The sequence below is a fragment of the Stegodyphus dumicola genome, chromosome 2 (assembly GCF_044657685.1).
Source record: "Stegodyphus dumicola isolate Sdum_Otavi_A_Nest chromosome 2, ASM4465768v1".
In the NCBI taxonomy this organism is placed as follows: Eukaryota; Metazoa; Arthropoda; class Arachnida; order Araneae; family Eresidae; genus Stegodyphus; species Stegodyphus dumicola.
Window position 1 is genome coordinate 104,521,077 of NC_140769.1, and position 27,611 is coordinate 104,548,687.

The window sequence follows — 27,611 nt, forward strand, 5'->3', positions numbered from 1 at the left end:
ATATATATATATATATATATATATATTATATAATGAACACATACACACACATATATATATATATACATACATAAGAGTGTTTCATCAATGCGATTCGATTACAAACTTTCAGGAACAATATATATAATACAACAACTAGATAGAAAAATAGAAAATTGCATAACAATGCATGGTCGGAAATGTTTTCCTAGCGCAGTAGTGACGACACAAAACATAAGAAAGGATGGACATGAATAGGGCTAGAAAACATTTATTTTGCTCAAGGCAGCTAAAATGTTGGAATGTTAAATTTTTGCTTAAATTAACAAACTTCACGCGCATTTGTACAGGATTGGATTACGGGCTATGACCCCAAAAGAACATTTATTCCTCAGTTGGATTTCTGTAAAATAGCATCTGTAAATTCATCATTCTAAAAGTAAGTTATCATCGAGTATTAAATTTGTTGTATTTTCATTATATATATACTTTGTATAATGTACTGCATTATACCTTTATGTTTGTATAATGTACTGCATTATACCTTTATGTTTGTATAATGTACTGCATTATACAATGCAGTACATTATACAAACATAAAGGTGTCAATAATGTACAAAAACAAATACATAAAGGTATCAATAATGTACAAAAAAATTCGTCTATTATTTGTAAATTTTGCTTTTGGAAAATATGTTTTTAATTCTTCCTGGGATAGATTTTGGCTCTTTTACAAACTGTAAGAATATATTTCGCTTTAAAAAACTGTAAGTAGTGTTTAGTTAAAATTAAAGGGATAATATATAATTTAGTAAGTGAAAAAAAGGTTTGTATCTGACGTTTGTTTCTATTTTACTTCGTCTTTTGTTTCATTTCTAGTTTATCGCTCTGTATTATATTTCCATCTAATTTTGGATAATGTACGTTTCCGCCCGAATATGGGCATCTGAAAGCTCAAACTTGGAATTTGGATTTTTTTTTTATTATCTATTTCATATTTTGTTAAACTTTAACAGTTTCTTTTATTAATAAACTCAACAATTTCAAAGCGCCCAATAGCAACACTGTACGAAAAAAAAAAACATTTTTATCCCAGCGCGCGAGACCGTGTATCGGAAATTCTAAAGATATACTCCTTTTAAATTATTTTGAGTTATTGCTATTGAATTGAATTTTATGGTTTAAGTGCGAAAGAACATGATATTTAATAAATCAAGGTAACGCACCAAATGTAAAAAAAAAACGCATCTTTGTGCGTAATATAAAATCTGAAAGGTGAAGTATGTTTCGTATAACTTCACAATATATTAAATATCTTAGTTACTTTGCGAAATACTTTACATAATTCTCATTAGTGATAAATACTGCATTAAAAAATTAGAGAAGAAGGAGCCTTCATCAGAAGTTCAGAAGTTTGGCCCTAGCGGCCAACTTTGTAAATTCGCCTTTAGTTAAATTAGGCCTTTGGTTGAATTAAAGTTACCATGTATACATTATTTATGCATTTTAAAAAATAAAGTCAATGCAAAAACAGTTCAACAGTATACATAGGAATGATACAATACTGTTAGATAAATTGTTCTAAACAAGCAAACTGTGAACATATTCTCCGTAGCCTTACTAATTAGGACTAGCACTAGTCTAATCTTTTCTACTGTAAACCTTTGCTATGAACCTCTATAATTATCTGTCGCGAGCAGAGAAATTTAATAAATTATTAACATTCCTGCAATTTAATGCCTACTTTCTTGTTAAGGGATATCGTAATAACGTTCATGAAGCTCCTTACTCTGATGTTTGAAATCTTCAGTTCAGTCATTTCTCGGTGTTAAACACTTATTTACTCATCACAATTTTGATGAGGGATAGAGTGTCTGCTTCAAAGTCAACATCTTTCGCTATCGTTACGACAATTTATTTCAGCGTCTCCAGTTTGATGACGGAATTATAGGAAAGAAGATACCTCAAGAATTTTGAGCCGACGTTAAGGCAAGTTGAGATGTTTGAAAGATTATTAAGCATTTAGTAGTTATTTTAAATATTATATTTTACAGCTATTTCCTTCTGACAACCATCGGATAAGTACTATTACGGTACGCATCGGAATCCACCTATGTTACCCATTATTCGAAAAATTTATTGGTATACTACTGGATTTTGTATTTCTGTATTTATGGAATTTATTTCCCTAAAATATATTCATAATATCGTTGTCTGAGATATTATGCAGTTGACGATTAATAAAATACAGGAGACAAAAATTAAAATATTCAAAGACATGGAATTTACTCATTAATATCAGTCCTTGTATAAAATACTTGCATGATACTAGTGGCGAAATTAAATGGAATTTCTGAACACTAGTGGGCAATGATTTGTGACCTGGCGAACGGGCTGCCAGCGTTCGTAGTTTTCTGTCAGAGTAATGTGAAGGCAGAACCATTTTCCTTTGGAATATGAAGGAATACCTTCTTTAAAGAGAGATCTCTCTCGTGGATTACCAGAAATTTACTCAGACAAAGAAAGTTACCGTAAAATAGAAAACTTAAAATAGAAATCAATCTATCATTGGACCTATGTGCATTCAATCTATTACGAACACCTACACACGCAACAGTTTTTGGTGTCAGGAGTAGGACTTTGGAATACAATTCGAAGGAAAAGGCATGCTTCTAAACTACAGTCATACTGGGATGGTCCTTATACACTCCTAAACGCGCTGAACGATATCGTAGTTCGGATCTGTAAGTCATCAAATTCTAAGCCTAAAGTCGTTCATTACGACAGGCTAGCACCTTACAATAATATAATACGTTATATAAAATAAACTTATATACTGAGACCATGGTCGTATTTGTATATAAATTTGTAGATTTATGAATATACGAGTACTAATTGGGTTTAGCATTTTATTTGTTTTACCTAATTAATTTTTTGCAACTATTGTTTACGTATTTCATTTATTTGCCTTAATTGTAAGCATGGCTTCCTGTCCAGAAATGGTACTTCCCGGGATATGTAGTCCGTGGGAAAGAGACAATGTTACGAGCTCTCAACGTACACCGATAATTTTAGTGAAATTATATGCATCATGTGCCACACCTGGGGAACAGTGGCATGATACTGTTCCTATTCCAATATTGAAATCCTGCCGACTGTGCCAAAAACTTGATGCGTGCATACGGGTTCGTAATACATTGAATACACTCAAGTACGATAATGGGTTGATAAAATTTATTTTATGAAAAGAAACACTTCAGAGTTCGGGATTTTTCCACAGGAGTAATCGTATAGGTGTTCACGGTATTACAGAAAACAATCAGCAGTTACATTTCAAAATAATAAGCACGTTAAACACAACTCAATGTACAGCGCATCTAAAGAGCGAAGCTAATCCGGAGACATGTCAGTGCGCTGAATTTATGTTGAAATAACGGAGATGCTCCCTCCGGCCTTATATCGTTTTCAGCCGGCTGTCGAGTACTTCTCGAAATTACTGGAAGACACATGAGGCCGAGTACAGTTACATTCGCATATGAAGTCAATTACAATACCTATTACGGTCACACCGGACCAAAATATCGCCCAATGGTCACCATGTTTTGCGACTTTTGGCGAAAAATTATTCTCGAAAACCGTTGCCAGCATGGCGATATCTCGCCAAATTAGAAAAATATCCATCTGCCCAATGTTAGGTTAACTTACCCGTGTATTCTTATTTTCTCCGCAAAGCATCATCTCTCCAGAATTTTCATGTTACAAAATACAACAATTTCGCATATAATTTCTCTGAAATTAACTCTTAATTCGTAACATTTTATCAATGTAATGCTTACGTTACGTTCTTAACAGTTAAAAGTTTGTACATTCTTTTGCAAAAAAAATCGAAGCACCAAGAAGGACTTTTGCGATCGTGACGAAATTTGGTATGCAAACACATCTTGATCAAATATGCAAATGCTCAAAGTTTCAAGGCAAATGAACAGGTATTGCGATCATACCGGGCATTTCTAGTGAGCAATTCGTAAAGTATAAAACCAGTAACAGCGGCGGAAAATTTATCTTTTTTTTTTTTTTTTTTTTTTTTGTTGCTGCCATTTCAATTTCGTAAAAAAGCAAACAAACATGCCATTACGACGAAGACCTTACAGACAACTAAACGACTTCGAACGTGGTCGCATTGTAGGGTTGCGTGAAGCTGGGTGGTCATACCAAGCAATAGGCCGCTACCTGCAGCGTAGAGACATTGCTGTGCAGAGATGCTGGTAGCAGTGGTTGCTACAAAGGAAATTGCCGACGATATGAAGGCTCTGGAAGACCAAGGAGCACAAAACGAAGGGAAAGATAGGATGATTGTTCGCCAGCCCCGAACCGTCCAACGGTATCATTGTAGACTATTCAACGCACTACAGCCAGGTCTATACCTCCCGTGGTACCATCCACCATCTCACGGCGCTTGTTTGAGGCAGGGTTACGCTCACAGAAGCCTTTAAGACGTTTGCCTTTGATCCCACAACATCGCGGGGGTCGTCTGGAATGGTGTTGCAGCCAATCATAATGGCTGCCATCAGACTGGCATCGTATAGTGTTCAGCGATGAATCCCGCTTCACTCTTGAAGCAGATGACCACCGTGTTCATGTCTGGAGAGGTCGGGCCAGCGGGCTTTGTTTTACAAAAGCATACAATCATAACCCCTGGTGTGATGTTGTGGGGCGATATTTCTTATGACAGCAGGTCATCTTTATACATTCTCCGTATATCTTTAACAGTTCAACGATATGTGTATACTATCCTGCCGCCGGTTGCATTATCTTTCATGGCACGTAATCCTGGCCATTTTCCAAAAAGATAATGCCAGGCCACATACCGCTCGCATATCTCTCGACTGTCTCCGTGCGGTTGATACTCTTCCTTGGCCAGCAAGGTCACCAGACCTTTCACCAATCGAGCATGTCTGGGACATTGGGACATGGTAGGCAGCCAGATTCTTGTACCACATAATATCGCAGATCTGAAGCGACAACTGATGAATGCCTGGCAGAATGTGGCGCATGAAGACATTAGGAACCTCTACCACTCCTTGCCTCGACGAATTCAAGCATGCATTTCCGCCAGGGGCGTTTCGACCAACTACTAATTTTTATACTCAATGGATGATTGTGAGCCGTGAACAGGTACTATGACCTTGATTTTTTAATCATTTTATTGTCTATGTATGAGCCATACACATATTCATATTCATCAAAAACAACCGCTTTCTTCATGGTGCTTCGATTTTTTTTTAAAAGAGTGTATTTTATAATTTTCTTTATCTTCTTATCATCCATCGCTTAATTCAGATGGTTCACGAGAGTAGGGATAAAAATTAATCTCATTTATGAGATATGGTAAATGTTAGATGCGCGAGTGTAAGAGTAAATGACGCTGCTTCTAAATGCAACTTATTCTGAGTCCTAATGAGATTTTTTTATTTTTAGCGAGTGTGGCTTTTTATATTAAAGGAATATTCTAACGCTGTTAGAGGTCCTGACTTTCAGGTCTGGTGTCTAGCGGTAGGAGGAACTTGCAGTCATAGAATACTTTAAAATGACTAAATGATTGAACTGTGCACTGTTAGGAGCTACAAGTTAACTTATATATAATCGCAGATTAGCGAAATTTTTCAAAGTATTATATCGTTATAACTTATGGTTTAACCACAAACATTGGTTCATCACAGATACATGACGCCCAGTGTAGTCACCACTATCGACATATGGTGAAGAAACGATTGAAATGTGTAGGCACTGAGATTGAAAGCATCTGATTTTTAATCAACGAAAATCTATGAAAAAGATAAAATTATTTCCACATTCCTAATTTTTACATCTTAAAATTACGTTTCTCTAACATATTTTGTTCGCGTTTAAGAGGACTAGATACGTATCATTTTGATCTGGACACCTGTTAATCTTTAGATATTTAAACTAATTTTAAATGCATTGTTACGAGTTTTGTATACATGCAAATAATTTTATTGAAATTATATATGTGAAACTGAAGACTGAATTATCTTTTGTATAATGTAACACGAAAAGGCTGAAAAAAGAGAAGCCCTGCGGGAAAAATAAGATGACACGGGAAGTCTATTTATGATTGATATATCTCGCTATCTTGATAAATTGGAGAGATTTCACCAGGCTGAGGATGGTTTCAATGACTAAAGTTTATCTCCAAATCTGTTACGAAATTGCCAAAAGTCGCCACACTTGGCGACCATTTGCTTTGGTCCAGCCCCTGTATAACAGTAATTGATCCCTATGAATAACTGTAACGGTAACTGGCCCTTATATGTAACTAACCGCATAAGCCTTCTAGTATTTTAAGAAATGGAAGGAAGTACGGATTCGTTGGCGGCCGGGGAAAATTACATAAGACCGGAAACATGATCAGTTTCTCAGTTTTTCATTTCGAAATTAGATCTTTGTTCGAGTTTCGGTTTTTGTATGCGTTTGCATTGCATTCTGCTTAACGTTCTTGGCAGTTTAAAGTCGCAACAATTTATTGTACTCTGCCTTACTGAGAACAGCTGTACGAGTACAGGTTAATGACTTGAGGAGGAAGAGGAGAACAACAAACCGACCCTAAAGTGCTGAAACTTCGGTGGTGAAGGCGACGTAAGAAGGAACTGCAGAACATACCAAGGCACGAAAGCTAAGACCACTCCTCGGCAAGGAGGCAAGAAACAAATTAGTGGTCATGTCGTAGAGCCAAGAATGCGAGATATTGAGAAGCCCCATTTTAAAGCGCTTCAGAGTTCTTCAAGGAGTTGCGGCAGTAATACTTTATCATGGGACATATAAATGCAGTTTCCTGCAATAAGACCATCGATACAGGAGCCAATGTTACCATCCTTCGAAAAGATTTCGCTCAACAGTTGAAATGTAAACAATCTTGATACCGCAGTATGTTTACCCTCCAGAGTGCTTCCGGGGACAACATCGATATGGATGGAACATCACATCTTAGCATCACGTTTGGAAGCACTACCTAACATCACACGGTTTATGGGCGTATATTACAGATCCTTGCATTCTTAGATTAGATTTTTAAGAAAATAAAATTTTCTTTGGATTTTCTTTTTCTTTGGAAAAATAACAAATTCCATTCTGCCTCTAAGGATGTAACCTAGTTCAGAATTCAAATGAAGGAATTAAATCCATCCATCAAATCTTAGCTCAAGAAGAAATCGCAGTATCAACAAAAACAGAATTTTTTATTTCGCGGATGCATCCTTTATTTCGCTTTTACTTCGTTTACTTCACAGCTGAAAACAGAAATCTCAGGTATGGCATCAGGGAATATCACAAATGCTGTTACCAGCCGGAAAGGTGTGCTAATAGCTTCGAAACTCATTGTTCTATAGACGGCCTTCATCCCGGTGAGGGCTTCCAACGTAAATGATAAAGCGAAAGTTATTAAGAAAGGCGAAGTGATTGTACCATATACTCAATAACCTGCGTTTAACAAACGAGTAGACCTCCAACGAATCTTTAGAATATGTGTCTTCAGAAATCATAACATCAGAGTTTTTGCAGTATGCACAACTAGGCGATGAAGAAAGGAGTTTTACAGAATGTGTCATTCACGAATTTAAAGACATTTTCTCCGTTTCATCATCTGACATAGCTCAAATGAGTTCTGCAGAGCATTGAATTGATACGAGGCATCATCCACCATCAAGCAAGATCAAAATGTCTACCGTTAGCTTAACAGGAAGTGGCACGAAAACTTCAAAACGACATGCAAGAAAACGACTTTATAGTATCTTTAGCAAGCCCATGGGCCTATCCCATTGTCCTGGTTAGAAAGAAAGATGGTGCAATTAGATATTGCGCTGACTATCGATTGAATGATGACACGAAGAAAGACAGCTACCTTCTTCCTACAACTGATGACATCCCATACACTTTTTCAGGAAGCAAGTTGTTTTCGACACTTGATTTAAAGAGCGGCTGGTAGAGATACATTCTGATAACCGAGAAAAGATGGCATTTACTACCGGACAGGGATTTTCGCATTCCAAAGGGACGCCATTTAGATTGTGTACGCACCGGCAACATTCGAATAAATCATAGAGTTATTTCTAATAGGTCTTCCATTATGAAGCCTGTTTAATATATCTGGATGACATTTTCATCATCTGGAAACGTTTGAGAAGCATTTAGGAAATCTTGGAAAAGCGCTTCAGAAATTGAAGGAGCTCTATCAGAATTTAAGTTATGCCAAATGCAAACTGTTCATAGATGAATCGATTTATCTCGAACATGTCATCTCCACCGAAGGTGTGCTGCATACGCATCCAGAAAGTTGCATCGGCAGTTGAATATTAGAGACACCTGAATATGTCCTTCAGTTGAGAAGTTTCTCGAGGCTTTGCACCTAATATAAGAGATTTGGGAATGAATTTTATTCCATTGCAAGACCACTTCACAATCTGATAGTAAGCAAGCAAAAGTTCTTGTGAACAAAAGAATGTGAGGATCGAACTGAAAGATGCTTTAACATCAGCTCTAATCCTGACGTATACTCAGCTCGATAAACCATTTATTGTCGACTCGACACAAATGCAAGCAATGAGAGTCTCGGTGCGGTTTTGTTCCAGGAAAAAATGACCATGAATGCGTCACAGCATACCGGAGCAAGTGTCTGTTTAAGCCGGAGAGGAGTTATGTGTCATCAGAAAAGCGTTGCTTACATTAGTTTAAGCAATACAAAATTTCCATCATTATCTCTAAGGGAAAAAGTTCTTGATCGACACAGGTAATGCAACATTCACTATTTTCTTAAATTTCAAGAATCCGAAAGGCCAACAGTCATATGGATAAGGATAAGGATAAGGAACGGGGGACGTGGGCACTATGCCTCTACCATACGGTTAATTAGTATAGCACCACGTCCACCATGATCTAGAGAACCCTTAAGACAACATTAATTCAAATACGTGAGTACATTATTGAAAATGAAGAGACTACAGAAATATGGCATCACTCACTACCCACGTGGGAAAGAATCATTATACGGAAACGTCGACGCCCTACCTAGAAGATTCTGCCTAGAAAGCTGCTGATAATTTTTCAGGGTCGAAGCTAAATACGAACTTGTACGTCCAGGCTCACATTACAAGTTCGACATTGTCAACCCCTGACCCTTGGCGTGACATAGAAGTCAGGAAAGACCATTTAGAAGCCGGAGACAGTAAACCCATAATTGATTGAATGGAGGCTTCAAACAAGAAACCTTTGTGGTAGGACATTTCGATTTCTAGTTCTACGACAAAACAATACTGGGCTTTCTGGGACTCACTCCATATTCAAAATGGTGTCTTTTAGCAAAACTTTCAATCGGGTGATGGGTAGACTTTCCGGTTGCAATTGATACTCTCAAGATCCCTGATCCTGTTCATCCTTAAGTAATTGCATAGCAATACTTCGTAATAATGAGAACTTTACGTAGTGTTCGAAAACGTTTCTGCTGGAATATTGCAAAAGCTGACTCGAGAAATTTGCGCTAATCTTACGATGCTTGTGCGTGTCGAAAAGGGCCAAAGAAACGAAGCTGACAGTACCTGCAGCATGTGCTGGAGCCGCTTTTGAGCGCATCACCTTCAATAAACCTGAGGCAACCACCACATCACCTCAGTCATTGATTACTTCACAAAATGGCCTGAATCGTATTTTATTCCTGATCAAGAGGCTGACACGTTGAAAGAGACAAATACGCATCACTGTATGTTGAAGCTCGCAGAGCCTCTTCAGTTACATTCCGATCAAAGAAGGATCTCTCTCTCTCTCCGCTGCAATTAATAAACTCTGTAAACTTCTCGCAACAGACATAACCCAAAGGGCAAATTTACTTCACAATCATGTTACATGGTAGAAAGCTTTAATCGAACCATCCTCAATTACTTCTCACTAACTGTTTTCAGAAACCAACAGGATTGAGACCAGACATTACCTTTGTTCTTATTGGCCTATAGTAGTTCTGTCCACGATACTGCTGGCTTTTCACCAATCGCAGATGCTCTTTGGGCGTGATCTTCGTCTGCCTTATGCTCTGTTGTTTGGTTGCCCTCCGGATATGCCTTCACATAGTGGTGAGTACTTTCAAGACAAGAACATTCGCCTGACGAGAACATGCAAGATCTCTAAGTATAGTTTGAAGTGATGTACAATGTTGCATGACGGGGAGTCAAATCAAATTGGTGAAAAATATAATGAAGACCCTATGCGACACGAGAGTCACAGGACGTCGATTCAACGAAGATGACATGGTGTGGTTAACGAATTTGATTCGACGAAGGGACTTTCTCCTAAACTACAGTCACCCGGGGACGGTCCTTACACGGTTCCTAAACAGTCTACACAACGTCGTACTTCGAATCCGTAAGTCATCAAATTCTAAGCTTAAAATTGACAAGCAGTCCCTTAACTATGACCATAGATTTTAGTTCTTATAATGTAAATAACATAATTTACGTAATTTTTTTCTAAGACTATGGTCCTATTTGTATATAAATTTGCAAGTTTATGTATGTATTTATTGATTAGCATTTGATTTGCTTATGTTATTTATTGAAATTATTGTGTTAGTATTGCACTGATTTTTCTTAGTTGTAAGTATGGCTTCATGTCTGGGAATTGTATACTGCAGAGGATGTGCTGTCCTTCAGAAGGGGGCCATTTTACGAATTTTATACATACAAATAAAAAATTATATAAAAATTATATGTGAATTCCCAAGAGGGCTAAGCTCTGCTATAAAATTAAGTTTACAGGATTATTCTATTTGAAGTAATTGACTAAAACTGGCAAGATATTGCCAAGATAATGATGTTTTTGGTGGCCATTTTTGTCACCCAATTTAGTGAGAAATCTCCAAAAGTCCGCAAAGTTGGCGACCATTTGGAGGTATATTTGCCATTTGCTGTATAATTCTAATTGATGTTGTAAATAAATAACTATAAAGTAATACCTATGTAACTATCGATTGTTCTCTTCGATACTGAGGAGAGCTGTATTTTTGTGAAAATTTCCAGAATTATAATTTTTTTTTTTTTTGAAAAATAAATTTTATCAAGATATTATCTCTTCTGCGTGCATTCAATTCATTAGGAATCCATATGGAAGCCACAGTATCATTACTATGAATACTGTACCTTCTTAATCAACCAAGAATAGAATATTTTAAACTGAAACTAAATAGGTTTGTGTCACTACGTAAAGAATTAAATAAACTATTAAGAGAAAACAGAAAAATCTTTCTTAACTGTCATTTAAAAATAATAAAAATGCAGAATTGAAACTAATATAATGTTTGTAAACATTACATTTAAACAAGTAATGTAAAGTAATGTTTGTAAATATTACTTTACATTTTGAGAATAATCAAACACAGTTTGAAAAAGATTTTAGTTATATTCTCATGCTCCATTAATTAACGTCAGCACTGAAGAGTTACCATTAATATTACGTCACCAAAAATTATTCAGTGTAATCTTTAAATACTGAAGATACAAAGCTAAAAAAAACTGAGTGAAAATTTCAAAAACAAAAATACTATAATTTTATAATTGCAACATCTTAACGCGACTTTTCTTTGATGTATTTAATATCCTCTTCATCTTTTTATTTGTTATAGTTCTAATTAAACATTTCCTATTATTGTTATATTGCTGACGCATACAGCCTTTTTTCTCTTTAGAACACAAGAAAAATATATTTTTTGTGTTTCGCCTATAAGGCTTCATCTTATGTTTCTCTTTTTATTCTTCATTTATTTTTTTATAATACTCACTTTCCACAAATAATACATGTATATATTTTGGTTTGCACAATTAGAACAGTAAATTTAATAACCTGTTTTTATCTTTCTTTTGCTCTACTGAAAGCGTATTTAATTATAAATCAATAGGTGTAGAAGTTAATAATTTACCTTAATAAAATAACTTGTTTCTTAAAGAAGTCATTAAATGCATTTTATACTAAAGAAATTAGAGGAAAATATATATTTTTAAAGCAACTATTTTTCTTACTCAACGTCAAAAGAACTTTTTTATATATTGTTATTTTTAATATTTTACGTGAAGTATACTTTAAATATTAAAAAAAAAATAATTAAATGCTCTTGAGAACAAGATAGTAAATAACAAAAAGCTGAAACAGATCGTCGTAAAATTTCAGAAAAACACAAAAAATGTATTTGAATAAGAAAATGTTCAGCACAAAAGATATAAATAAATTGTTCGTGCTTAGAGCATTATTAATGCCATTTCCCATATAATAGTATATTTTGCAATTGGACGAAGCTGGCGAAGTAGTTATCCTTTCTTTAAACGGCAACATTTTCAACATCGGAGATTAATTGAATAGAAAGAATACACAAATGATCAAACTTGCCTATTAATTTCAAGCTCATTATAGTCACTCCTTCAGTAACAAGTCTAGCCACTCCTTCAATAACAGGTAAGCACTCAGTCTTCTAACGAACAGAATAATGCTTTAAATTAAAATAGGCCAACCAATGCCTCTGAGTCCTTCACAGCGTTCAGGCCTCTCTTTTTTAATCCCTAATTATGTTTCACGAATAATTTTTGGTGACGTAATATTAATGTTAACTCTTCAGTGCTGACATTAATTAATCGAGCATGAGAATATAACTAAAATCTTTTTCAAACTGTGTTTGATTATTCTCAAAATATAAAGTAATATTTACAAACATTACTTTACATTACTTGTTTAAATGTAATGTTTACAAACATTATATTTAAGGGGACTCATACACCTTAAACCCCTCATGATCTTCGAGTATGTGACTGTTGCAAGAATTGGGGTATTTTATTTATTTTAAAAGCAATTACTTCCAACTTTTTACAGCTGACTACATAATATAGCTGCTTTAGAAACTAGTAACCAGAAATTTTGTGTTGCCACAAATAGTTTTGTAATTTAATCCTCTTTGTGACAAAATATTTCGCCATGTTTCCACCTTGCGCGCATGATATTTTAAAAATGGCTAATGGTACATGAAATTTGATGGAATTCTTTATATGGGCACTATTTTGGAACTGAACCAACAATCTGATAAATATTTTAACACTGAAAAATTTTATGGACGAAAACATTACAAATTTTGTTAATAAAATACATTTTATAAATTCAACTCAAAATAAAATAAAAATTGAACATGAAATTTTTAGAATTTTAGATTCACAGTAGTTTCCAAATGTTATAAAAGCTGTATATTAAATATGGAATTAAATTATGAAACAGAATGTTTTAAACTGTGCGCGCAAGTTGGAAACATGACGAAAAATGTTGTCACAAAGCGGATTAAATTATAAAAGTATTTGTGGCAACACAAACTTTCAGATTACTATTTCAGAAAGCAGCTATATTATGTAGTCAGCTGTAAAAAGTTGGTAGTAATTGCTTTTAAAATAAATACGTTATCCCAATTCTTGCAACAGTCACATATTGGAACATCTTATGGGTTTTAAGGTGTTTGAGTCCACTTAAACAAGTAATGTTTACAAAAATGTAAACATTACTTGTAAACAGGGATCAGCTGAGTGCGTGTGCGGTGGTTTAAAATCGAAATGTCCATTTATTTTCAATTTCTTTCGCACATATTCAATATTTAAACATAATCATCATTTATGTTCGTAATACGTTTTTTCTAATCTCAACTTGTGTCGAGGTAACTGTCATATATAGTAGCTCAGAACGACAACAAAAAGTTCTTAGAAATTTTAGATTTTAACGGTTGCTCGAAAGTGTTTTTTTGAGATTTTGTACCCTCTCGTTGAGCTTGTAGTCTACCAGTCTGCTGTTTCACTCATTCGTGCTCACCACCACTTTTTTGTGTTTTTAGCTTTATTAATAAGCATCTTTTTTTTCATACTTTCACCATAAAACAGTTCAACAGAGAAATCGCGAAAATTTTGAAAGCAGCATATGTTTACGATAGTTCATAGAATGCCAATGATAAAATTAGATAGTTATAATGAGGCTTGTAACATCCTATGGTCTATAATGTTTAAATCCTTAGATTCTCAATTTTTAATTCATAAAAATAACATCTTACCTGTTTTCCGAAATAAAAGTTGTAAAACATAGGATTCTATTTTTAGTTGCTTTACAAATCATTGCCGAGCGCAGATTCGACGCAGAGAATAATTAAATTAAACATTCTGATATTTTCCAGTGTTATCAAAAACTTAATTTAGTATTTGTACGTGTTAAAGTCGTATAAACTTTGTGAATAAACATGCCAGACCTGAAATAAATTAAACAAAAATTTGGAGCTTTTTTTTACTACTTCAAGCGGTCATAATTTTTATAAGATAACGGGATTGATTTACAAGTGAAGATATACATGTGAAGATACCCGGAGCAAATTTTTCGGATACTTTCATCAATTAACATCTCAAATATCAATAATGTAGTGAATATAAAAAAAGGTTTGGCAATACTTAGCACTCTATAGACGTTAACTCTGCAGACACTGCATTCACGGCACACACATTGCCCTTTTTTTATCATTATAAGACAATTTTTATTCAGCAATCAATCTGAACTGTTTCTTTCATTTTATATCTATTTTATTGATTGTTATAATTAAAAATTATTTCTTAACTAAATTAAAAAAAATCTCTTAACTTTTCTTCGCTTCTCTGTACTATTGTTTTTGTTCTGTTTTTATTAACTGTAAAACTATTTCCTCGTCTTCTAGAAAATATACCTCGAGATTAACATATTTACCCATGTAAGTTATAGCACCATCATAATAAAAACAATTCTTTTGTTACAATAATGCGTCACCTCCTCAAAGGAAAAGAACAGAAAAATTTTACAAGATATTTTCTGCTTTAAATGCAAGTACGTAGCATCATTCCCGTAAAAGCGCTTTCTGTGAAATACTCAAACAGTGCTGTATAAATCGATATAATAAAGGTTCTTGATCGATTTTGCTAAAGCATTCAGCCCTCCCACAATATTTGCATGAATTTGAAGAACAAACTTGTTCAGAAACGCTAATTTTCTAGGAACTGAAGCTGCAGATATGATTGCCAAAGACGCAGCCGATGAACCCCACGTGAGTAGCATTAGTGTGCCCCTTCCGCACTTAATATCTGAAAACCACTCTAAAAGGTGAACTAATGAAGAAATGGCAAAACTACTGGGAGACAAGCACCACAGGAAGAAGACTGTATAATTTCCAACCAAAAGTTAACAAGAATTTATATAACAGCTCTTCGAACCTCACACAGTATCTCTCAGAGTATGGCCCATATATGTCCTATCTTCTCAGATTTTGCCTAAGAGACAGTGACCAATGTATTTGTTGCAGTACTGGTGATCCAGATTATTATCTCTTTGATTGCCCGCACACAGCGAATTCACATTTAAAAATACCAGTTACAATCAATATGCCGGCATGGTTCAAGAACATAATTAAGAATACATATGCGCTCAGCCGCATTAGAGATAGGACTACCATTGCTAAAAGCATTGCTGACAGCCTAGAGTGACTTCTTTCCTTGGACATCGTGCCGTCAGAAGCCCGCTCTGCACATATATTAATTTACTTTATGTTTTTTTGGCCTTGTTTTATTTTTAATTATATTTAATTTTATGATTAATCCAGAACTCTTTTAATGTATCCCACGATTTGCAATGTATCTTTACATCTGTACCTGATTATATAGCTTATCCTTAATATAACTGTATGCCTAACATGTACCATAATAAGTGTTCCTCTTAGTCTCAGCAGTCCCCACCACGGACCATCTTTCCATGTTCTGGTTCTTATTTCAGTGTTCCTCGTTTAGCGTGGTCAATTGCAGGAGGACACTGTACTAAGCTCTCTATTTATGTTTATTCATGCATTTATTTTTAATTCCGTCGACGGTATTCAGCAGGCTGAAAAGCACCTAACCCAGTGGTCCAACTGTTCCGCCGATGGCGAAAAGAAAGAAAGTAGCGACGGACGAGAATCACTAGATATTAAAACTCGAGTTGATCTCAAAAACGCGCAAGAATCTTTAACAAACTTGAAAGCGAGATCTAAGCATAGTACTTCAGTCTGAAAAACAAAATACTCATTGCAAAAACTTTTCTTTCTTGTTTATATTAATACACAACAATAATACTGAAGTGCGTTGCATACAATCTAAAATATTACTAATACACTATAAATAACAAACTTCTTTAAATAACTTTATTATTTACAAGAAAACAGGATTGGTGATCAAAAATCAAGTGATCTTTTTTAAAACGAAATTCCAATGAATGTTTATCTTCTGAACAGTCTTCTTGTGATGCCATTTTACGAAAATTAAAACGTGCATAAATTAAAGATAAGATGCAGAAGGAAACATAGATGACGCTATAATATTATAGGTAATTTTCTTTCCAAATGAAAAGTTTATAGTGAATGAATTTTAAGTTATTACTAGCGGGCAAGCCCGCCAGATGAGCGGACTGCGGCTAAAATAAAATTTATAATTATTAATTTATAATTATGTAAAACTGTAGAATATAATCATGTACAATTAAAATATGTAATTATGTGCGCCTGAAAAAAAGCATAAAAAATGTAGGGATTTATATTTATTTTAACTAATACTTTAAATTTTAGTTCAGACTTTCCTATAAGCCTTCATTCCTCTAATTGTCAGTGTCAGAATAGTTAGATTTGGTAACGCGCGTGGAAGAATGCAAATTCTACCTTGATTAGGAAAGGTTTAAATACCGAGGTTTTAGAAGGGAAGTTAGATAGTTAGGCGCTAGCTGCCGTCTCTGTCGTAGATACTTTTGATTATTGCTGGTTCAAATGGCTTAATTGCATTTATCTACTGCCACTAGTTTTAGAAGGGGGTTGTCTCGCTGAGCCGTGTATTTTAGTTTAGCACTTGTTAAACATTTCAACTTGTAATTTTCAATTACTTGACTTTCAGTTGCCGGCCAAGTAGAGGAGAAGTTTGATAGTATCGTGTTGACCCATTGTACATTTTAAAGAGTTAATAAAGGGTTTGAATCCTTCCTCTGCGTAGTTTCTTGTTACTACACTTTCAGCTAGAAGTTAACCCACGTGGACTCTACAGCATTTCAATAGGGATAAAATCAGTTGATTCTTTCTAAGCAACACATAATCCGTAAATAAATGTTTTCCCAAACCAGGAAATAAAAAATTTCGACACTTCATGTTAACACGTATGATATCATGATTTAAATTTAACGTGATGTTGCGTTTTTTTTTTTTTTTCCTGCACCAGTTGTTACGTTATTTTCTTCTTCCTTCACGTTCGTACGGGGTTCGTAGATTTGGAGTGAATAACGATGACAGTACTTCATGGAATATCGAAACACACTTTATTTAGCCAGTACTAATCAGGACAGCTCCAAAATCACATTTTACAGTCGTAGAACTATTATAAACACGCTGACACAATCAGCGACACAGCCTTCCCACTATCAGGCTATAACGGTGGAGACAGCTTCACTGCAAAGCACCAGAGTACAGCTCTGCTTAGTCGTTTTCGGAACTCCACGTATTCTCGAGACTCTCCACGCTACAACTCGCGATGCACTCGATGACACACAGAGCGCAGCTCCCGACTCTTCGGTTCAGTCGTTCCCGGAGCTTAACATACTATGTCGACGCTGCACTAATCCCGATACACTAAGAGACTCTTTGATGCACTCGACGACCCACTCGGCATTCGCTGGCCCCCGACTGTCAACTCGATCGTCTCCGCTCGGACTAACTAGATGAGACACACTCACTGACTGCGGGCCAGCAGGGTTTGTACAGCTTTCCGCTTGTGTTCGAAAACATTCTGGGCTAAACCGGTAAGAATTCGTTCCAGAAGGTTCTCGATCCGTCCATGGTATATCATCAATTTTGTCGCCAAATGGGTGATTTCTCGCCAAATGTGGCAAACCTAACTTCCGTGCTCATTTATGGTAACCATAAAACTGCTTTGCGGGGAAGCCATCTCACCGCGCCTGTACATTTTATAACAGTAATTTAAAAATTTTTCCTCAATGTCAATAAAACAATTAACATGGCAGAACAGCAGCTATTTATTTAAAATGCTCACATTAACGAAACATTATTAACATACAATGACGATATGTGACCTTATATAATAATTTATAACATATTTCATGTTTGGCAATGTTATATTTATTTTATATTTTTTAAAATTAAAAAAATTTTATTTATAAACTCCAAGATGTGAAAGCGATCAGAGGCGAATAGGTGCAAAAATTAGCGCTTTCAGAGTTTTTACTTAACATCTCGGCTGATAAAAGTCATACGAAGATGAGAATAATCGAAATGGTTCCCACGAAGTTTTGAAATCCGGGGGTACCTCTTTCGAAACTGAACTCCCCTCCGTTCCGGAACAGATGATGTTACAAGCAAACGAACAGACAGACGCGCACAGATTTTAATAATATAGAGTAACATATCGAAACGATGAAGATGAACATTGATGTTTCCAAGAAAAGTCTTTTAAAGATTTGACGTTTTAAGAAAAATCAAGAATTAATTCGTACGTAACAATTTTTTTACATGCATCTCAAATAATATGCATATTTATCTTCTGATGTGAGTAAATTCTAAGACAAGCTTCGAAAATCTATTTAAATGAAAGTAGAAAAATACAGATTAATTTCTTTGGTAGGGATATATTGATATAACTACATTGATTAAAACATGCGCATTAGTCATTACTTTTGTTATCGAAAGTGACTGTAAGGATAATATTGATGCAATCTAGATACTCTTAGTATTATTACCATCCTCAAATATCATCTCTAAAGTTAGTATATATATATATATATATATATACATAAAGAACACTTTTCGTTCCTTTATTTTTTTTACTTTACTTCTTTACTTTTTTTCCTTACTCCCTTCCTAACTGAGGGGAACAACCTCTTGTGATTTCATTTGTGAGTCTAATACCATAATATGTCAAAATTTAGATGCGTGTAGTTTCAAGAGGGTGAGGCAGTGTAAAAATGTTAAGTATAAATTTTCAATATTCAGATAGCTTTGCTCATACATATGTATGCTACTTAAGTAAGAAGAAACTGCAGCAAATCGGAATTACAGGAACTGAATCTCACTAAGGCGCAAAGCTGCAGAAAATTATGCAAATTTCTCAGTTCTCTTTATAAGCAATTTAAATGGCATCAGGTTGTTGATTCGAAAGTATTTTGCGCAGTTATGAGTTTACATTTTACTGAAATACAGAAGCTATCCTAATACAGTAAAATTATTAATTTGAAAAGGAACTACCAAATGGAGTAACTAACAAAATAAAAACAGGATTTCGGAGCTATAGCTTGTGTTCTATTTTATTTGTTTCTTCTGGTACCTGATCTTCATGACTTCAAATTGCTCACACAGTTTACGGTACCATACATGTCAAAAATTAATCTCATAATCTAGTTGGAAGAGCAGCACGCTAGGGTAAAATTTAAATTGCTCAAAAAAGCAGGCATAGAATGATGTAGATTTTGAAACAAACTAACGAATTCCAGAAAGATTAGCTATCCTCTTTTTCAGAAGTAAAAATGTTTGCAAAGGTGAGAAGATCAACAGTTATCAATGGTTGGGATAAAGATAAGACAAAGGTAGCGCCATCTGTAGAAAGAAAGGTATGAGTAAATGAAATATGATACTTCTCAGATATTAAAATTTTCGAAGTGTTGGTGAAAAGGAATTAATGCCATTAACTAAAGAAGGTAAAGAAACGAGGATTTACTTTCTTTAAATTTTGAGTAAGTTCTTCAAGATAATTTGAATAAGGTTCTTCATAATATTCTGCTTAATTTTAAATCACAATCTAAAAATTTATTATGTTTGCAATTTAATAGCTCCGTAGGTTAGTGTTTTTCAAGCTCTCATTATCTGCGACCCAATTTTCAATCATAATTTCCATCGCGCCTATCTTGTCTAATACAACAACAGTGTATACATTAATAAACAATATATTTTGAATCTTTTGACGCTAATACTACACTATAACCTTCATTGCAAAACCTACAAATTACCGAAAATAAGTAAATTTATTAATATTTATATATAAATGCTGCACCTCTTTCAATTCCAGTCAGTCTCAGTCGAATCGATTCTTTTGTCACTATAAAATCTGTCGTGAATTTGTAGGTTGTAAATTGCGTGTTAATCACTTCACCATCCTTGAAACTTAAATAATTGCTTTGTAGAGACATTAGGTATTTTTTGGAAGCAGAAGAGATGAAAAATGAGGAACGCCTCCGCCAATAATCAAACCACGGACCTCTCAACTACGCCCTGAGTGTACTGACCACTACACCACGAAGGCACACTAAGAAGGCGGGAGAAATACCTTATAGCGTATTTGTTTTTACTTCAAAAATAAACTTTTTGCATCTGAAATTAGCCTTAGAAATATTTCTTGCACTCTTTCGCCAGCTGTCAGGCGCCTATTTAGAAAATCGCCTACTCTTCTCCCTATGCATGAGAAAAATTTCTTTTATGTTCTCTTGTCTCTTATATAAATATTAACAAAGATGATCCCCTAAGAGCACGCTTTTAAATGAGTAGTTCCATTGCAATACCAACTGTGAAGGCCTCGGAAGTACATTCCTATTTTTCATCTTTACATGTAAACTTTCTTAAGTTCTTAACAAAGTTAAGTAATATAACTACGATCTTGATACACCCCCACCTGTGAAGAGATCGTGACTATGTAAACAACCAATCAAATCTTTACTTTTTCACTACATCCTGGGCGGATACTGGAAAGCACAAACTGATGAGTGTCTCTCGAGGATCACGATCCAGACTGCATTTAACCCCGAATAGTGTGCTAATGCCTAAAGAGTTTACTTATGTCTTACGACAATTTTCAAGTCGACGAATCTCTTTCTTAGTAATGATAAAGTTTTTAATTTTATTTCACGGTATTCATTATTCACGCGAGCAGATATATACAGAATCATGGATGAAATTTCAAAGCAACAATTCTCTCATTATTTGCTATCTTAAATGATTTTTAAACGATCGACACATAGAGCGTGAAACATTTCGTCAGAATATACACAGATGGTGTTCATTCAGTATCTAGAAGATGCCAAAGTATAAAAGAATTTTCGAAAAAAAATTATCCGCAGTGTATCTGTGCACACTGCATCATCCCCAGAGAAGCTCTGGTTTCCAAAGAAATGAGTCCTGGTCTGAATATTGTGCTAATGACGGTTGTAACCGTAGTAAATTATATAAAAATGGCAACCTTAAAATCAAGAATCATTTCTGCACTTTGTAAAGACATGAATGTAATGTATTTTTGTTGCTTTGTGCATTAGCACTGAAGGCGTAATGAGTAAGTTTCCTCAGGCGCAGTTTTCATTAAAGAATCATAAGTCAAAAAAAATTAACTACGAAATCTTTATTTAATAAAATAGGAGAATTTTGCTTAACTTAAGCATAACAAAAAGTAATAATCTTCACAGACACTAAAACACTGAATTATCGAAAAGGAGATAATTTACATACAAATATAAGTCATACATCTTCAAGCATACCTCTATTTAGACAATAAGAAAAAACAGGAACATACTTTGACACGGTACCTGAAAAGAGAAAGTACTAACTGAATTAGACCTTTGACCGTGATATATGTAGCTAGGGTGAAAATCGAATATACTGCACGTAGCTAAGGTGTCAAATATACTGCATTGCACGCGAACTTTACTTTCTCTGGACAATATATATCTTGTCGCACGTTCGTTTCGTATGCCTTTCGAGTTTCATTATGCAAAATACATAAATGTATGCTAACATTTCCCCTGTTTTGCTAATGAAACTCATACCAATTTGCAATTCATTCCTGAAAAACTGAAATTTAGCTTTAGGAATTGGTTTAGTCATAATATCAGCAACCATTTGCTCTGTTGAAAGATAAGCAAGTTTTACTATTCTTTTGTTATTCAAGTCGCGTACATGATGAACTTTTTTATCAATATGTTTTGTGCACAAACTGAATTTTTCAGATTCTACAAGTCTTATAGTAGACTGATTATCTTCAAATACCTTTATCGGTAGAGTTTGGGGTAGTTTGAAATCTCCTGTTAATTTTAATAGCCATAATAGTTCTTGCGTAGCTTGCGATAGTGCAACATATTCAGCTTCTGCTGAGGATAAAGGAACACAAGTTTGTTTTCTTGAAAACCACGAAATACAGTTTTTTACTAATAAAATAACACTTCCTGATGTAGATTTTCTATCTTCAATATCTTGTCCCCAATCAGCATCTGAATAAACTGTAATATTAGGTTCTTCACTCGACGAAATTTGTAAGGATAGATTCTTTGTCGTGTTTAAGTATCTAATGATTCTTTTAACAGCATTCCAGTCCTTTTGACGTGGATTATTGCACCTTCTGCTGAGTATTTGAGTTGAAGCTGTAATATCTGGTCTTGTGATAGACGATATATACAAAAGACTTCCAATAGCTTGGCGAAATTATCATTTGAAGTTAGGAGATTTTCTTCCTTGTTCAGGTTATAATAGTTTGTTTCCATTGGTATGCTAGCGGGTTTCGCTTCTTCAAGTTGAAATTGCTTGACAAGTTGATTTATTTTATTTTTCTGTGATAAGAGATAACTTCCATCTTCCTTGCGATTTATTTCCATGCCTAAGAAATATTTAGCTTCACCAAGATGCGTTATTTGGTAACGTTTCTTTTTATCATTAATTGTTTGAAGAATTAGTCTTTCTTCTGTAGAACGTATTAGGATGTCATCAACATACATTATTAAATTAATTCTTTTATCACGAACCACTTTTGTGAAAAGACACGGATCTGCTTTGCTTTGACTTACCCCAAGATTCTTCAATGTATTTTCAATTTCTGCATTCCAGCACCTAGCTGCTTGTTTGAGACCATAAATCGACTTCTGTAATTTACAAATTTTATGTCTTTCTTCCGGAACCACGAATCCTTCTGGTTGTTCCATATATATTTCTTCATTTAAGTTGCCATACAAAAAGGCTGTTTTAACATCTAGTTGATGTACCTTGGCATTATTATACGCTGCCCACACTAAAAAAACTCTTATCATAGTGTGTTTCACTACTGGTGAAAATGTTTCATCATAATCACTGCCGTATTTTTGAGTAAATCCTTTGGCTACTAAGCGTGCTTTGTATTTTATATTTTTACCAGTTTCATCATATTTTGTCTTAAACACCCATTTGCTGCCTACTGCATGTTTTCCTAGTGGTAATTCTGTAAGTGTATAGGTTTTATTTTCTTTTAGAGAATGCATTTCTTCTTGCATAGCCTTGATCCAAGCTTCTTGTTCACGTTTTGGTAAGTTTAGAATTTCTTCAAAGCTTTCTGGATCTTTATTTTTAGGTAAGATTGATTCTTCGTCTTCTGCTTTATAAGAGAATCTTTCCGGTGGGACCCCTTTGGTTGATCTGCTAGAAACCCTTCTTTCTACATTTTCTTCACATTTAATTAACTCTTCAGAACATCTTCTGTAAAATCATCGCCAAGAGATGTTTCTTCATTATTTTCTTCATCTTCTGGCGATTTATTGAAGTGAATTAATTCTAAATCTTCAGCATTATTTTCTGCATGTTTGTCAGATAAAGACGCATTTTCTGAAAATTTAACAGTTCTACTTACTATTATTTTCCTTCCACCTACATAAATCCTGTGTCCCTTACTTCGTAAATCGTATCCTACGAATATTCCTTCTTCAGCTTTGTTGTCGAATTTACGCCGTTTTTGTTTGTTCACATAATAAAATGCTTTACAGCCAAATACTCGTAAGTGACTTAAATTTGGTTTTCTACCATTCCACAATTCATATGATGTTCTATCTGTGGCTTTAGTTGGTAACCTATTTTGAAGATATGCGGCAGTAGCTGCTGCTTCAGCCCAGAATCCTTTCGTTAATTTAGAGTTTATTAGCATAGCTTTTATCATTTCTATTAAAGAGCGATTTTTCCTTTCTGTGACGCCGTTCTGTGCCGGACAATAAGGAACCGAAATTTGATGAAAAATACCAAGTTTCTTTAAATAATTTTCAGTAGTTTCGTTACAGTATTCTGTACCGTTGTTGGATCTGAGAACCTTTATTTTCTTTCTAAATTTATTTGTTGTCGATGCAAAATACTGTTTAAGTTTGTCGAATACTTCATCTTTTGAAGTAATAAAATAAATATGAGTATAACGCGAATTGTCATCAATGAAAGTTACGAAATATCTTTTCCCTCCTAAGCTATTGACTTCAATTGGCCCACACACATCTGTGTGCACTAAATCCAGTGGATTTTTAAATCTAAAGTTTTGGGATAAGATTTTTCAGTTAGTTTCGCTTTTACACAAGTAGAACATTCCACACTATGAGTGCATTTGCCAAGTATAATGCCGTCTGCCAAATCATTTTTCTCAACTGTTTTTATAGCATCTATATTTCTGTAGCCTAATCTTTGATGCCATTTTAGTATACAGTTCGTATTTGAACATGAAACATCATTAGCTAAGTATGCTTTCTCATCAATTGAGTTTACGGTCAATTTATATAAACCTTGCTGAGCGTTGCCGTCGGCTACGAGTATATTGTTACGCTTTATGTAACACTTATTAGTATCAAATGTAACAATGCAACTTTTATTCGTAACAGATTGAACAGAAAGTAAATTACTATCTAAACTTGGTACATACAATACATTTTCTAATTTTTATTTGTGTAACCTGACCCTTTAAGTTTTGAACTTTAAAATAGCCTTCACCAATACCATAAGAATTTAATTCAGCACCATTGGCTACAGTTACTATTTGTTTATTAGAGTCATTTAACTGAGAGAAAAAATTCTTATCATATGAGTTGAGGCTCCTAAGTCGATAACCCATTCTTGCGTTTGCGTGTTTTCATGTTTATTTTCCACTTTTAGAACTTAATTAAACTGAATCTGCGAATTTTCAGTTTCAATACTTTTAAGATACTTATTTTCTTTAAGTTTTGTCATGTTTTCTACACTTTACGTATTTGCTAATTGGCATGCATTACTTTTATAATTTTGAGATTAATTTCTTACTTTACTGTTATTTACATCTGTTTTCGGGGAAGTTCTAGCGTTGCGTTTTAAATGAAAACAGTCATTTATCGTATGGTTATTTCTCTTACAATAAGTACAATATCGTGTAACATACTTTGATTTATTTTCGCTTTTACTTTTTAAACCAACTGAAGCGTATTTTTTAACTTTCTTAGTTTACACATGTCTACAATACTTATTTATTAGTTTGTTTTTAACATATTCTAGCGACAATTCAGCTTCCGATTTACTTTCTATTGCAGTTATTAAGGAGTTGTAATTATTTGGTAAAGAGCATAGTAATATTGCTATTAAATTATTTACTTTAATTTCTTCACCTATACTACGCAGCTTTTCAGCCAATTCTAGTACTCCTTTGATATGTTCTTCGAATCATCTGACATCATCTATACCTTCTTTTATTAGAAGTTGTTCTATTTTAAATTTCCACACAGATTAATTTTCATCTGTTAACTTTTCTATACAAATTGATTCTTTTAGAATATGCATTATTATTTGTTACAATTATTCTTATACACTTTGTAACTAGTATTTTTCAACAAAAGAGTTTTAACACTTTATGTCCCTAGAATCTTACAACATTACAAAATTTCAATTTTAGAATTTCGTTTTTTTTAATATTATTATTATTATTATTATTATTATTATTATTATTAATTATTATTATTTTTTATTTTTATTTTAGAAGCATTTCCACAAGGCAATTACCCTACTCAGTCTCATAATCTATTGTTGGTTTGTGCATTAGGCGTAATGAGTAAGTTTCCTCAGGCGCAGTTTTCATTAAAGAATCATAAGTCAAAAAAATTAACTACGAAATCTTTATTTAATAAAATAGGAGAATTTTGCTTAACTTAAGCATAACAAAAAGTAATAATCTTCACAGACATTAAAACACTGAATTATCGAAAAGGAGATAACTTACATACAAATATAAGTCATACATCTTCAAGCATACCTATTTAGGCAATAAGAAAAAACAGGAACATACTTTGACACGGTACCTGAAAAGAGAAAGTACTAACTGAATTAGTAGACCTTTGGCCGTGATATAAGTAGCTAGGGTGAAAATCGAATACACTGCATGTAGCTAAGGTGAAAGTCAAATATACTGCATTGCACGCGAACTTTACTTTCTCTGGACAATATATATCTTGTCGCACGTTCGTTTCGTATGCCTTTCGAGTTTCATTATGCAAAATACCTAAATGTATGCTAACAATTTTGCGTTACTACTATATTGCAATGCAAGATGGTCATCACGTGGGAAATAGTATTTGCAACGCGTTTATGAATTAAGCGATAAAGACGCCTTTTCCTTGAAAAGGGAAATCGAACGGAAGGCAGAAAACTTGTAGAAGGTTTATTAGCGATCAATTACTAATCGCGATTAGCTACATTCAATGTATTCGAGAAATTAAATATCCTGAATCTTCAACTCCAAGGAATGAATGCTCATATGTTGGATACGAGTGAAGAAATCAGTCTTCATTTTGAAAACTACATTGAAAGTTGTTTGTGTGACCATAGAACATCACTTCACCATGTTGCCAAAGAATTAAAAAAAATATATTTTCTTACTGATGACAATTTAGTAGCAAGTTACAAAGACATTAGGAATCTATTTCAAAATACACCCGCAGGTATCTCAGCTGCCAAAAGAGAAATCTTCGTAGACTTCATGGTAAGTGGCGAAGTCAAAAGGCAATTTGGCAATAAATTACTCTTTGAATTTTAAGCATGGATGAATGACGAGTTTTCTCATTGAAGATAAGAGCATTTCGTACACTGACAGAAAGTATTGGCTCTTTCATAAAGGGTTACAAATTTCGGAAAACGTGTTCTAGCTACAACGTGAGGAAAAAGAAATTTTTGTAGTTTACGATGCACGTTTATGTCTTAAAATGTTATTTAAATGTTAGAGTAATTTTTTAAATTATAGGAGCCATCGGCATCAAAATAGCTCCGTTATACATAGAAAAATATTTTAAATTATTTTGTGTTTTTATGTATGAAAATACATTCTTTTTTGCATTCGTTTGTTCCAACTACGTATTTTCAAGCCCTTGGTTCTACTATTAAACTGAAATTCAAATGTATTCACAGGCAAAGACAGACCTATCAAATCCGAAATATGTGGTTTCATCGGGGCCACTAGCACGTAATTTTCGGGTACTGCAGTATTCTTTAGAAGAAAGCGTATTTTGTCGAGTCAAAAATTCCGAATACACCAAGACACACAGAAAAATATTTTATTTTAAGTTTCAGAATTCATCAGCTGATGCATTGGTATCTTTACTTTATAAAGGATTCAATACTGATTTTGACTTCCAACGACTGAGCTGTAAAGTCGCTGAACGTTTGGAATTCGAACTAGGTTCGATACTAAGCAAGAGGGCTGGCTGCAAGGACGTGTTTTCGTGGTTTTTCTCCATGTGTATCTAATTTCTCTTAG

The 27,611-nt window shown here is 34.2% G+C and overlaps 1 protein-coding gene across 2 annotated transcripts in view; it reads left to right on the plus strand.

The window, feature by feature from the left end:
- LOC118187546 (QRFP-like peptide receptor) overlaps positions 1-27,611 on the plus strand; it is a 696,437-nt gene that overhangs the window by 236,239 nt on the left and 432,587 nt on the right. The gene's annotated exons all lie outside the window — the stretch shown is intronic.